Source organism: Moschus berezovskii, chromosome 2, assembly GCF_049115385.1.
Source record: "Moschus berezovskii isolate FMDL1 chromosome 2, NW_MosBer_1.0, whole genome shotgun sequence".
NCBI classification, from domain to species: Eukaryota; Metazoa; Chordata; class Mammalia; order Artiodactyla; family Moschidae; genus Moschus; species Moschus berezovskii.
In genome coordinates this window covers 5,564,513-5,574,166 of record NC_142461.1, presented here as the reverse complement: position 1 = coordinate 5,574,166, position 9,654 = coordinate 5,564,513, and positions in this window count along the sequence as shown.

Here is a 9,654-nt window from a genome sequence, read left to right as displayed (position 1 = left end):
CACTGCTCCTCTGGCGGGCTCTGTTCAGCTGTCTGCTCAGCGCCAGGGAAAAACACTATCCCTCACTGGCACGGGCCAGACCCACACAAAGGAAGCGATGGAGACCCCTCCCCCACCCCAGGTCCTGTCCCCAGAGGCAGGGGAATCGTAGATTCCGGTTGGATGCTGGTATGAGGGGCACTGCCCCAGGAAGAAGTCACAGGGTCTGTGCTTGTTCACGGGCTTCACCTTTCTACCTACCAGGGGTCCTCAAAGCCGATCCTCCTGTGCTCTGGAAGGGTGTAGCCTCAGTGAAGCAGACTAGAGTCTAGCAACTTCTGCCCAGCCCTACCACTGCTGCCACCAGCACCCCAAAGGGCTCCACGGCTGCAGGAAAATGGAGCTTCCTTGGACACACCCAGCTCCAAACTATCCAAATAAAGAGGAATCAGCACAGGACTGACACAGTCACCCACTCTAGAGGCTGGCCAGAGGGTACAGCCCTGCCCGAAGCCCTCCCCACTAGTCTGATCACAAGGCACGGTGTCCTCTGAGGCCTCGGGCTGGACTAGTCCCAGCTCTGGATGCTGCTACCCCTTGCTGTCCCCACCCCATGCCCTGACTTTTATACTAGGCTCCTTGCCTTTGTGACATCCTCATGAAATAGTCTGGTGCACGATAAAATGATTATTTCTTTATCTTGCAATTGTGGCAGTGACTTTTTTTTTTTTTTTGTAGAAGAGGGAACAGAGAGACTTGGGGAAGGGCGTGGGAAAAGCAGATACACAGCAGCTAATTCTAGATACGGCGGCCCTCTTTGCTCCCTCTCCTGAGTAAGTGGTTGGATGGCTCTAAGGACCTACCTGCCTGCTATCTGGAACTCACCTTTAACACCCAGAGGCTGTATCTGCATTTCACTGAGCCATGGTCAACTGTTCAAACCTTGGCCTGGTCCAAGGTCTCAGAACCCTTCTTGGGCATTGATGTGAAAAGGAGGGACAGATACGAGGGACAGAGGAGGGTTTGGTAAAGCGGTGGGGATTGCGGAGCGGGGGGACAAATGGAGAAGAAGTTAGTTCCTGCCTAAGGACACAATTATGCAAGGCCGGCAGTTAAAAGTACATTCCAAGAGTGGAGCCCAGTCAGGATGAGGAGTCTGGATGGAAAACTCCACAGAACTCTGTCACAGCTGTGGGCGAGGCCCAGGGTGGCCTCTCAGGAGCCCAAGTCCAGTGGATGAAGTTCTCACCCTTACCAAGGGGGCCATGGTCCTCCACCCCCATCCCACCCTGGTGTGGATTTGTGCAGCAAATCCACACCAGCCTGGAAAACAGTGAGGCTACTATGTGCTTGGCTTTCCAAACATTTAGTGGGGCATAAAAGGGCCAAAGCAAAGTGTTTTCAGGATAGAAGGGCTACACACAAATTGGTGAAGGACTAGGGGAAGGGATTGGGTCCAGAACAGGACACATCCTCAAATCAGGGTCAAATCCTTGGTGACACAGAGGGTCTAAGATGGTGGAGCAAAGCGGTGGAGATGTCCCTGCCCAACCACTCTCTAGTAGTGGGAAAAGGACCCAGGTTTTGCCATCCAAGTGACCTGGGTTGGAATCCCAGCACTGCCACTTTTTCACTACATGGAACCTTCAACAACGCACTGTCCCTCTCTGGAACTCATTTTCTTCATTTGTAATATGGGGCGTTCCCCCTGCCCCAACTTCATTCATCATATAGGACTAAATAACGATAGAACCTATTTCTTGGGGATGTCAAATAAACCATGTGAATTTAAACAAATGGCAGCGACTACTATAAATATCATCATTCCCTTTTCAGGAATGCCATGGGCAGTTAAGGTAGCTCTAAGATTGAGGGGGTCAGAGGATGAGGCGAGGAGGAGAGCAGACCGTGGATCAGACCAGGCACTGAAGGCAGGTGTCCCATGGCCGTGGTCCTGCTTTGGCCCCACCCCTGACTGAGCTCAGAGCTCAGAAGCCGGCGGCCAGCTCAGGTCAGAGACCCCCAGGCAGGAAAGCGGGGTCGACACACCCTGGAGCAGCCAAGCAGTGGCAAAGCTGCCCCTGGACCCCAGGAAAAGAGGCTGGATCGAGGTCCCAACGAGGGTGAGACGCGGGACTAGAACGGGGAGCGGGGGGAAGGAGGGCAGTCAGGAGTGGAGCAGGGCATGTCAGAGCTGCGAGAAGCTCAGGCAGTGGGGCCCAGCAGCTCCGCCTGTGAGGATGGAAGCTTTCCAGGACGCCTAGGCCCGGTCAGCTCGCAGAGAGGCTGTGTCCAGATCCATCCTTGACGATGTCCTCAGACTCAGGCCTGAAGGGTTCTGGAAAGCTTGTGATTAAAGCAGACTTCCGTCTCAGCTCTTTCTCGACGGCCAGTGGCCCAAGAAAGTCTTGGGGAGACCAGAGGCAGGGTTTACAGTGGATCTTGGGTCAAGAAAGAGCCAGAGAACACAGGAAGATGAAGAGGAGACGGAAGTCGAGTTCTGAGCAACTGAGAGGAGCCAAGAGAGGCTGAGAGAGGAAAATGCAGCGGGCAGGAGGGCAGACACAGAGAACAGAAGGCACTGGAGCACGGAGGGCGCTGAGCGGCCAGAAGGCATCTGCGTAGAGGGCTCCAGCAGCTTCCCGGGAGAGGAGGAAACGCTGAGCTCCAGGAGGCGTCTGCCTCAAGGTCTACGGGATGTGGGGGAGGGGGCAGGGTGGCCTGGCCCAGGCGATGACTTCATAGGCATCTCCCCATCCCTTCCTGAGCCGCCAGCCCTGCTGACCCCCTGCCCGCATCCCAAGGGTCCAGGCCAAGCAGGCGCTGACAGGGGAGAGAAGGGGGCCCTTCTGGGCCAGGCCCCCAGGCCTGGCATCGTGCCTGCTGGGGAGGAGGGGCCTGGAGGCCCAGCCCTTGTCAGCATCCCGGCCGGCACTTCGGAGGCAATTAGCAGCCCAGCTGAGCTAATCCCCCGCCTGGCGAGGCCAACACAAACAGGCCCAGGCCGGGTGCACACTCGCCTCCCTGTTTGCTGAGGGGCCCAGTGGTCCGCCAAGAACAACACCAATAACCCGGGGCCTTCTCTAGGTTAAGAGGAGGACCGGGGCTTGCTGAAGAGCTGACAGTGCCCAACAGAGCATACTCTGGCCAGGTGCCCCAGCTGCCCCAGAAAGGCAGCCACTGTTCCCAAGCCTTAGGCCAGCCAGGAAGAGGAAGCTGGACACAAGGAGCCATATACTCTGATTCGGCGCCCACCCCCACCCCACCCATGCCACCTGTGAGGAGGGCCAACTCTGCCAGCCCAACAACCAAGGCCAGGAGGGGCTGGGCCCTCTGGTCGGGACGCGAGGATTACAGGCTCCACGCTGGACATGGGCACCCAGAGGCAATTCACAGGTCCCTGCCTTCAGGGGACTCCCAGTCTAGCTAGAGAACAGACTGCATGTGACCTTGGAGCAGGGCCAGTCTCCAGCCCCATCGGCCACTCCCCCAGCCTGGCAAGGCCATGGCAAAACCCCACAACCGAAAAAGCAAATGGGGACCCAGAAGAAGCCACCTGAGGCCCAGAGATTGATAGATGGGGAGATGGCGCCAAGAGAGGCAGGAGGGATCCAGAACAAGTTTTGGCACAGACTGGTCCTGGTTCAAGCCAGCAGCCACTGGGCGAGCCCGGAGTCAAGCCCCTACTCCTGCAGCCTTGCTTCTTTCCAGCCCAGTCCCACCTTCACCATCCTGCAGCCTGGGAGCATCTCCTTTCTGAGCTAACCCCTCTATCCTCAGTTTGGTTCTGCATCCCCCAGCAACCCAGGGACTTTGCAGCATCAAGAAAGCACAGCCTCCTCAGAGCCTGGGGAAGTGACATGGCTTCCCGCCTGGCCAGGCCCCTTGGGACACTCTGCGTTATCACCAATACCCAACGCCGTCGCCACTGACTGAACACTGACCGGCTGCGGAGCCAGGCCCCCCTAACACAGCCTACGGGCACTACCGTGTCACAGTCACAAGCGAATAACGGAACAGGAATACCTCCTGTTGGACAAGCCAGAGGGGAGGCAAGTGCAGGATCTACCCCCACTTTACACACAAGGACACTGAGGCCCACAGAAGGGAAGACGTGCCCACAGCCAGAGCCCAGACCTCCAGGCTCCCAGGCAGGACACAGTGTGTCACCGGGCCCACTCCGGTTCCGCCCGCAAGCCTCTGCATCTTTCCTCACCCCGCTGCTGGCCCAGATCCACCTTTGGCGCGACCCCTCCCCACAAAACAGCACTATCCATCTCTAGCTGGGCTCAGCCCAGCTGCTCTGCTGGGAACCTACACTTTGCTCTGTAGACCGATTTCTCTGCAATGAAGTGTCACTCTGGGGACAGAATGGTGTCACTCTGCGAGGGCTGACAAAGCCACAGCTGGAAACAGCAGCCTGGCCCAGTACCCCCTGCCCTGGCATGTGTGGCAGAAGACTTTAGGCCCAGCTCCAGGCCTGCCAGAGAGGCTGTCAGCATCCTGCCCACCACAAACAGCGCTAAACTCTTTGGGCTGCTCCAACACCTGGCTCTAGAGCTTCTGGCCTGCACCAAGGTAGAGACGAACAGATGAGCCCTTTCCTCCTTCAGTTCAGCCAAAAAGGGAGGAATTTTTCAGAAAGATCTTTTACTAGGAAATGGAAGGAAAACAAACAGATTACAAGCACACAGAAACGAGCAGATTCGTAAACAGGACTTTAACCAGCACGGAACCAGAGTCCTATAGATGCTGCTTCTCCCTTCCAGTCTCGTGAAGCCTCCTTCTAGATCCTGGGACACGGGGCTCTCATTCCAGCTCCATGGCTGGCTGCCTGTGGCACCTGAAGCAAGTTAGTAACCTCTCCATCTCACCTGTAGCAGAGAGCAGGACTGAACTCACAGCCAACTCCAAAGCCTCTTTCCTGCACAGCCTCCCGCCCCCTGCCCACACCACTGTGGCTCTCGGAAGCAGTGAGTGGGGAAGTACTTTGTGGACTGGGAAGGGCAGCAAGGGACACTGAGGGTCTTCCTCAGCCAGCAACCTGGCTGTTTCTTCAAGAATGAGGAAGGGCGTTCGCTGGGGTGCAGGGGATGGCATTGTGGGTTCCTGATGCCATCAGGTTCAGATGACACAAGAATCCTCTGGGTGTCTCTTCTCCTGAGAAGTCGCCCCATCCCTCCTCCTCCCGCCTTTCAGCACCTTCCTGCAGCCTGGGCCTCCTCCCCTTACTTCTTGGGACTGCTGCTGGAGCCACCTGGGAAGTTTCAGGAATAGCTGATGGCTATCACAGCCAGGACAGGGTGCGCTGCTGCGCCTCCGATTCATCACAGAACTGGACTGGGTCCAGAGACGTGACCAGGAGGACCCAGGGCTGCTGCGATGAACTGAGGCTGCTTCGGTCCAGGATACGGGGGGCAGAGCGCTCATTCAAATCAGAATTGGGTAAGGAAGGGTGATTTTAGAATCATGCTTCAAGAGAACAGGCACGGCACAGTGGACGGGGCCTGGGACTGACTGTCTTCGAGCCCTCTCGCTAGCTGGGTGGCCTCAGAGCGCTAGCCCCAGAGTCTCAGCTTCCCCATGGGTGCCGTCTCAGAGCCTATTGAACTGGACCGTGATGGAGGTGGGGGGTCCAGTGAGTGAGCTCTCTGCCACACTCCAAAGCCATATAGTTGATGGTGTCACCCTCCCCCCGCCACACACACACACACACACACAGTCCTCTCCTCTCAGCACCAGGGGAAGCTCAATACGGAATACCAAAGCCATATAGTTGATGGTGTCACCCTCCCCCCCGCCACACACACACACACACACACACTCCTCTACGCACACACACTCCTCTACACACACACACACACTCCTCTACACACACACACACACACTCCTCTACGCACACACACTCCTCTACACACACACACACACTCCTCTACACACACACACACACACTCCTCTACGCACACACACTCCTCTACACACACACACACACACTCCTCTACACACACACACACACACACACACACACACACACACACCTCTACGCACCAGGGGAAGCTCAATACGGAATATGATTCCTGGGCTCCAGGCTGCTCAGGCACCCGTCTGCAAGCCTGACAGGCTTCACTTGATAGCAGGACTCCAGCATGGCGAGAGGAAAGGTAGGCGACTCCCCTCCAACTTGCCCTCAAGGCTAAGAGCTCTGTCCAGTTCACCCAGGAGAGGGCTCAGCTCATTAGCAAGAAAGGGGCTCCCAACCTTTAACCTATACCCCCTGCCTCTGAGCGACAAAACACCCTTGCTTTGTTAGTTCTATCTGACATTTCAAAATAAATCTTGTGACTTAAGTAAGCACTTCACATTACATACACCACTTGTCCCCTGGCTATTCTAATACTTCCTCTCCAGGGAAGTCTACTGGTCGAAAGCTATGGAGTCAAATAAAGCCCAGCTCCACCATGTCAAAGCTGTGTGCCTTGTGTAAGTCGTTTCACCTGTCCCCTCAGGTATCCACTGAGCTACTGGGAAGGTGAAGCATGGGGAGCACTTAGTGTGTTGCTTGCCACACAACACAGCGGGTGCTCAGCCAGGAGCCATCATGACTGCTGTCAACGGCAGAGAGTGCTCGCCCAGTGGAGACTCACTGGGCGGGGTGCATCAGGGTGCACACCCCAGACTTCAGCTGGCAGGGGACACACTGCAGGAGAGAACGGGTGGGTGCCCCTTTGGCAGATCCACTGAGCCACACACGCTGTTGCTTCTAATGCTCACATTCTCCCCCTCGGACTGTGAGCTCCTGATTCAGGCCGAAATCTGGATCTTCTATTTTACGTGGCATGGGTCAGGAGGGTTTCAGATAGCACTGAATAAATGTCAAGTGACCCGAGGCATGCATTCCAGAAGAAAATGCAACGCAAACATCTGCCAAGCCCTAGAAGGTCGCACAGTGGGCTGCCGGCCTGATAAACAGCAGCAGAGCAGTGGGTTTGAACCCCTGGAAGCTCCGAAAAGCTACAGACTTATGGCTGTTCCTCTCGATTCCTTCTCCAGCACAAAGGAGTCAAGAGAGCAGATTAAAGCATCTCCATCCACCAGTACCCAGGACTGCAGGAGCCCACTCCCCTTTCAGGGCCCCCAAGAAAAGCCCCGGCCTGGCCCCCCAAGCCCTGGTTCTTGCACAAGGCCTCCCGAAGGGCCAGCCCACATGGCTTTGTTATAAATGACGCCCTGACGGCCATCTGACCCACTGTCTCCTGGTCTACTCATCTCCAAGTTCCCGAAGCCTCAGCCAAACACAACAGTGAGGACTCTTTCTTCAGGGCCCAGAGCGCAAGGCTCCCCAGCACCTGGGAGCAGCTGGAAGCTGGAACTCAAGGACTCATCACTGCTGGTCTCCCCAGCCCGTGCCAAATGCATCTGTAAACAAGCCTTCTCAGTGGCTCCCTACAGCTGCTCCCCAGGGGTCAAAAGGGAGAGAAGTGGGCTAGAATCAGGGCAGCCCAGAGTTTACAAGTGAGGAGTGAGCCAGGCGGGGTCTGGCCTGAAAGACTGTCCCTGGGTACGGCCAGGCCTGCACTGCTGGCCCTGTGCCTGGAGCCTTAGATGGGTTCACCACTGCCTGTACCAGGCTGCTGGGACCCCAAGAGGCATGGGGTCTGTGTCACACTGCTGTAGGTCCCACTGTTTTACAAGCTGGCGAAGAGAAAGAACTTGCTGGGGTGGAGAAGTCTGGATGCTGGGCTGTTGTGCGTGATCTTGTTTGCTATAAAACAGCCAGACATTCCGAGAACCTGGAATCGCGCCGAGGCCATGCAGCTAGCCTTCCTGGCCATATATCTCCAGGCGGGGGACAGGCCTGAGACATCTGAGATAATAAAGACATGATTGTCTCAGCCCTGGGGCTTGTCTCCCCTTTGTCCCAGGGCCCAGCAGCCAGCAAGAAGTTTAAAGACATCCTCCCCCTTCTCCTGGGAAAGGACAAATGCATCAGATTCTATAGCCCCTGGGGTGAGCTTCCCAAGAACCAGGCCTGGGATTCCTGCTCCCAGCACCCCAGAGCAGAAGACAACCCAGGATCCATCCCAGGGTAGCACGCAGGCCATTCCCCGTGCCCCATCTCTGATACTCCCCAGTCCTCTAACGAGGGCACTAGTCAATTTTAAGGAAGAGGAAACTGAAGCTGAGAGGGGCCTAACGGGCCTGTCCAAAGTCACAGGTATTCAATAGCAGATGGTTTGAAACCTAGATCTGTTTTACTCCAATGCCTGCAGCCCCCATGTTAATTTAAAAACCATCCTGCAACACTTTTAATGCTCCTTCTTTCCTAATGTCCAGTTTCCCAGTCTCAAAGCAAGGTTGTTTACCCTTTAACATCTGAAGGGAAAAAACTCATGAAGGAAGAAAAACCCAGACTGCTGAATCTGGAAGCCAACACAGCAGCTGCCAGCCTGGTTCCCCCTGAGTCATTTCTACATCAATCTGACCAAGTGACAACCACCACCTATCCCAGGGGAAGGCGGCTTCACGAGGAAAAAGGGACGTGAGAGGTGCTGAGGATGAGCCCCACCCACTGTGTGCACTAGTGGGATGCCAGCCCCAGCTTTCCTGACCGCAGGAGCCACTGAGCGGAGAGGGGGCATCATCTACGCGGACGCGGGGGCTTGAGGAGAGGGAGCACCGGACTCGGAGCCAGAAGACTCTGCCTCAGTCTGTCAACCTCTCAGAAGCCCAACCCTACACCAGTTTTCTCATTCTGTAAAGTAAATACCTGGTCTGCTTGCCTCACAGGCTTTTCTGAAGATGAACGTGAAAGTGTTTTATCAACAGCCTTACAAATAGATGATATTATGACCCCATACATGTTTCTTCCCCTGTTGGTTTCTTTAGCATTCCTGGCTCCCCCTTCCTCTCCCTGACTTTCTTCTGTTCAAACATCTGAACTCTGTGCTTGATACCACGCTGGATACAAGGAGAGGCTCACACACAGGTTAAGAAAAGGTGACAGAGACATAAGATCGGACACTGTGAGAGCCAACTGGCTTCCAGTGAACTGAAGGGCCAGGCCTGATGAAAAATGGCCAGGATCTGGTTAAGCTTCAGGCCTGCCCAAGACCCTCTCGCCCTGGCTGTAGGGGCCCCAGTACTAGTTCAGCTTCCCTCTAATTCAGACATTCATAGGTCCGTAACTCAAGGATATGGATATAACCTTTCAAGACTACTTCCAGCCCCAGGATCCCACCAACCTGCCACTAACTCCTTGATTTTTCCATCTTCTATTCATGAGCATTGCCAAAGTGAAGAGCCTCAACTCCGCTAGATATAAACTTCCTTCCTTGGGAGGAAAAGGTCACTAAGAGAAAACAAGCAGTAGGAAATCTGAATGCCCCAGGGAAAAGCTGAAAACTCCCATTAGCCACCCATTCCGGCCATCCAGGCTCAGAACCCAAAGAGGATGTGGAGGGCATCTCATCTAACAGTCTCAGTGCACAGCCTTAAGGAATTCTCTGCTCACAGGCATTCCAGCCAACCCCCAAAGGCCCGAAATAAACCAGTTCCCTCCAGCTACCGTGCCCCACACAGACGTTCCACTCCTCTCTGGCAGAACAAATCTGATGCTGCTGCATGTACGGACAGAGCATGTCTACACATAACAGCTCTATCTACACACGTCTGCAA